The sequence below is a fragment of the Etheostoma spectabile genome, chromosome 14 (assembly GCF_008692095.1).
Source record: "Etheostoma spectabile isolate EspeVRDwgs_2016 chromosome 14, UIUC_Espe_1.0, whole genome shotgun sequence".
NCBI classification, from domain to species: Eukaryota; Metazoa; Chordata; class Actinopteri; order Perciformes; family Percidae; genus Etheostoma; species Etheostoma spectabile.
Genome location: NC_045746.1, coordinates 9,293,324 through 9,298,209, shown reverse-complemented (window position 1 = coordinate 9,298,209; position 4,886 = coordinate 9,293,324). Strand labels below are relative to the sequence as shown.

At 41.5% G+C, this 4,886-nt stretch overlaps 1 long non-coding RNA gene across 1 annotated transcript in view; it reads right to left on the bottom strand.

Moving 5' to 3' along the window:
• Window positions 1–4,886, bottom strand: part of LOC116701836 (uncharacterized) — a 15,646-nt gene that overhangs the window by 6,287 nt on the left and 4,473 nt on the right. The window contains exon 2 of the long non-coding RNA XR_004335014.1: window positions 1,062–1,067. This is a non-coding gene — a long non-coding RNA (uncharacterized LOC116701836). The remainder of the gene's footprint in view (window positions 1–1,061; window positions 1,068–4,886) is intronic.

The following is a 4,886-nucleotide window of genomic DNA, read 5'->3' as shown; positions in this document are numbered from 1 at the left end:
TATTTTTTTTTTTTTTTTTTTAATTCCATGCACACAAGCTTGATTCAAATTTCACAGTTGAAAAGCATAAGCTTAAAAGGGCAACTTTCATTGAGGTATGCTCCCTTCCCCCTTGCTTACCACATGTAAAAATTGGAGGTTGTTATACGGCCATTAGCTACATCCATCGGCTATCATGCCATGTGCACAAACATGCTCTCTTTTCTGTATTTTTAACCGCATAGAGAAGTAAACATGCACAGTTTCCCTTTGTCTCCCACACAAGAAAAAAAGGTTATTAACAGTTCAGATATAAACCTTTCTTTACCGCTCTTTCAACTCGCCATCACAGGAAAACAGTACTAATACTTTGGCAGCAAACCTCATGGTAACATTACTGCATGTCATTACACATGGCAGCTATCATTCCTCTAAACACAGATACAACTGATATTCCATATTCCAGCTAACATACTGTGTGTCTACATCTTTATTATTGGATAATTTGTTTTTGCAGGCATAGACATGTGTCAAGACTCGAGTGTGTGTCTGTGTTTCCCAGAGGACCATCATTGGCCCTAATTGCAATAATCTGCAAGTCGCTGCGCTTACCATCGGGTCTGTCAGAGCCCTCGGTTGTGTTGCTTTACATCGGCATAGAACCATATGTACGCTCTTTGGCATGTTGGAGTCCACCTCATCTGATTTTACAGCAATTCACAACCACTTCCATACACGCACTAATGTCCTGACTGCATGGCTCATGTTCACCTGCATGGGGAGACCTTCACAATGCCTCATCCCGTCTCGATCAATACGGTATCATTACTATGGTGAACCCCGCATCTGGCTGTATTGTTCTGCTACATACACACACATACACTGAAACGGAAGCATTAGCAGGCTCCGAGTGTCTGTCCTTGACAATAGAGGATTCTGACTGAGGGACTGGTTCATTATGCAACATTCCTTTCTAAGGGGCACTTCTGCTTCCCTTTCTTTAGCATAACCCACAGCAGCCCGCTAGTCCATAACTCTGCCGTGTGCCCTGAATGATGAGCATGGGATTTAGATATGGTTACAACTGTCTTTTCAAAGCAACCCAAAGGTGAATTAGAGTAACTTGATGCCAAACTGAAAAGCATGGCCATGTTGGCGGATGAGAAAATCTGGAGGCCATTTAAATGGTTTGTAAAAGAAGAAGACATAGGGGAGCTGCTACTGTGACACGTTCATATAATTTGCTTTTTGTTTTTTGATTGTAGTAGTACGGCAGCGGTTGAGATTTTGTTAACAAAAACATTGTTTGTCCTAATTAGAAAACTTTTTCTTTTAATAAAGATTTGACAATGAACATGTTTTTATGTTTGTGTGTTATGTTCTTAGCCAGAACTTTGTTAAGGCAAACAGTTAACGTTTTGCCAAATATATGAATATAAATGAAAAGCATGTTGAGATTGGCAGTGCCCCCCACCCCCTTCATATCACAAATGTACTGAGCTGAACCGAAAACAGTGAAGCGTTCCATAAACCAAACGATGAATTTTCTTAACCCTTCCACCCCTAATGTTAACCAACTTGCACTAGTTTTCTTCACTTTCTTATTTGGCACATTGCTATGCTCTGTCATTATAGTCAGAAACAGTGAAATAGGGTGAAACTGACAACAGTAACATAGCAACAATGTAAAACCTCACTTTTCAGTTAACTGTTGTTCACCTATTAATAAAGAGAAGTCTAAGTCTATGCCTTGAACTATGGAGTGAGTGTTGTGCTATTTTTTGTTTTTGGCTTTTCCTTAGCGTTTGTGATAAAATGGTTTCAGATAACTATTGTTTTTCTAAAATGACTATCTGTGCTTACATTGCTCATACTCTGTATATACATGGACATGCAGTTGCACAGTGTGCTTCAATACAATGCTGCATGGTACTGTGTGGAACGGCTTTCTGTTGTAAATAGAAGTTTTTGCACAACTTACATAATGTAAAAAACTGTGTGTATGTGCTAGCAAGGATGTTTGCTGTCTATTTGTGTGTGTGTGTGTGTGTTTCACTTGCCCGCCACCGCGCTCAAGGTTAATATATACACAGATAATGGAGATGATGTTCTGGAAAGCGTCCTCACTTCTGTCGGGGAATCGCAACTACATTGCATTACAGAGCTCATCAGCATGATGGAACAAGCTCCTTAACATCGCTTTACAGCATGTACCTACAGAATGTGTACCACACACACAAACACACACACACATACACACATGCATAACTACCTCTTAACGGGCTGACAGCACTTTGCTGACACACTTGTGGGCTATCACTCTATACGCTCCTCCACCCACGTTACCCATAACACCACAGGTCCAATCATATGTAGCACATTTAACCTTTTTGAGCCTCAAGTGCTGCATATGAAATGCTGCTTCACCTTTTAGCTGTTTCATCTGTCAACTTTTACAACAATATAAACTTCTTTTAAGACTAGTGGGCCTAGTTTTCATGTCACTGAATGACACTTAGTGTAACTATACAAACATAACGCTCATCATATATACTGCACATTTTTCAATAGTCACCCAGAATACACACAAAACAGTTTACATGTTTATTAAAAAAAAGCACATTTCCAACAAAATTCGAATAAAAGAAGTACTGAAAGTCTTCTCATGGTCACACACAGCCACCCTCGTAATTTGTGATGGCTGTCCGTGATCTCCATCTGATTGTTCCCCATTTCATGCAGGCTATTTTCCATGGAGATGGGCACTTATCATGCACTACCATGGGCACACCTTGGGCAGTATAGTGGGTATGCCAGTGGGCATCGACGCCACCAGCTGCCCCTGAGGTTCTGCCCACCCCAGGGAAATGGGCTTGCATGAACAGATGGAGAATATATGAGAAAGGAATGGGCGGGCGGAGAATGCTTGCACTGCAAATTCACAAACGCACAGTCAGTGCTAAGGGAGGAAATTGCAAAGAAAGGGAGAAACGGGGACAGAGGAGATGTAGCAGGAAAATGAGAACGAGAAAGTCAGGAGAATAGAGATGGAGTGGGCCTATGCATTTTCTGTCCTTGTATTTTTAGGCTGTCCACATGCATGGAGCTGTAGACACTGATCATGATCGGATGGGCGCTCAAAAGGAGGATCATCTCCCTGGATACAGAGGCCTCTCTCCATTCCCCTGCCATTCCGCCCCCATGCTCTCCCATCCAAGATAATTCGGAATTGTCTCCTAACCGAGAAGCGTGCAGCTCATTTTTCAACACTGCTATTCCTTTACTGCAAAGTTTCAAGGGAACCCTCTCACGCTTGTACCACATTAGATGACACTCTTAATCCAATTTGGTTGGAGTGCCTTCACTATTCTGCATTCCCTTGTGTTAATAGTGTGTGTAATAGCCTGTGTGCATGTTGGTGTGCGGAGAACAGCATTTGCATGTGCAAATTTGTGTGGGCTCGGGCAGATGTGTGGGTGTGTGTCATGTCTTCACAGTGATTAGCTTTAGCTGCCGGCTCTCTCAGGACTTGTGCTACACTGTGTGTTCTGCTTGCCAAGCACGGTTAAGAATACGCTCAAACTCCTAGTACTGTGCCACGGTGGGGGAAAAAATGAGTTTTTCTCTGCTGATTTCTTGTGTAAGGGGAGCGAAAACACAGACACACACACACACACACACACACACACACACACACACACACACACACACACACACACACACTGGTACGGTTATATAGCAGCAGTCAAGGTGGATTGCCTTAGGGTGTTTCTCACTGCAGGGCAAAAACCAAACTTTTACCCAGTGTCAGCTTTGGACAATTTACAGGACGTGGCAGAGATCAAATAATAAAAATCTGCTATACAATTATACAGTTCACACAAATAATACGCTGAACTTTATGCCATCTCCTTACCTGATGCATGCATACTTTGACATAGGTTCAGAATAATTATAATTGCATAGGAATCTACTGATAAAGTACAAAATGAATTAATTAATTAAACTCTGATGCAGCCATACAAGACTATTTAAACCTTTTAGTGTCAAATGTTGTTTACGTTATAAAGAGGCCAACAGTATTGTAGCCACAAACGACAGCAATTAGTAATCCAAATTGGTTCCCAGCTAGAACTCAATTAAGCCTGACCTTTTTTTGTGATTAAAGGACTGACATCTTTAACAAACTGTGTAGGAATGCCCTTGTATGAATCATTTATAGGGGTCACTTTGGTTGGAACGCTTGTTTTGATTACAGTGTCCTTTCACTCGCTGCACTCAAGAGCCCTCCATGTTTTTAAGATAATCTCTTTTGGCACCCAGGGGATTTCTAAAAAACTCAAAACTAAAGCAGTAAGTTTAGTAAATATGGCAAATCCACTGGATCATTTTAGCGTGCGTTGCGCTGTGCTGTTTGGACATGCCCTAATCAGGCTCAGTCAGAGAAATTTTTGAGAACAGGAAGTCGTAGAGGGGCTGTACTTGACATTCAAATCATTAAAATAGCATTAAACAACTGTTTGTTATGCCAAGATATACTGGAGGAATAGCATCGTAAGCAGAGAACAGTGTTGGGCAAGTTACTTCCAAAGTGTAATACATTATAGATTAGGCTACTAGACACTGTCATTTGAGAGTCATTAGTCATGTAATAGTCTCACAATGCCAGACCCTCCTCCACAGCGCTGCGGAGGAGGGTCTGGCTAGTCCACACTGCAATCTAGGATGGGTGAAATATGTTGGTTTATTGGCGTTTCTTTAAACCAATCACAATTGTCTTGGCTCCTCTGCAAAATATCCTCGGGAAGAAACTTGTTTTGGTAGAACATGTGTACTTTTAAAGGTTGTTTTACTCGTGCAACAGAAAACTCCGATTGGACAGATAGTCTAGCTAGCTGTCTGGATTT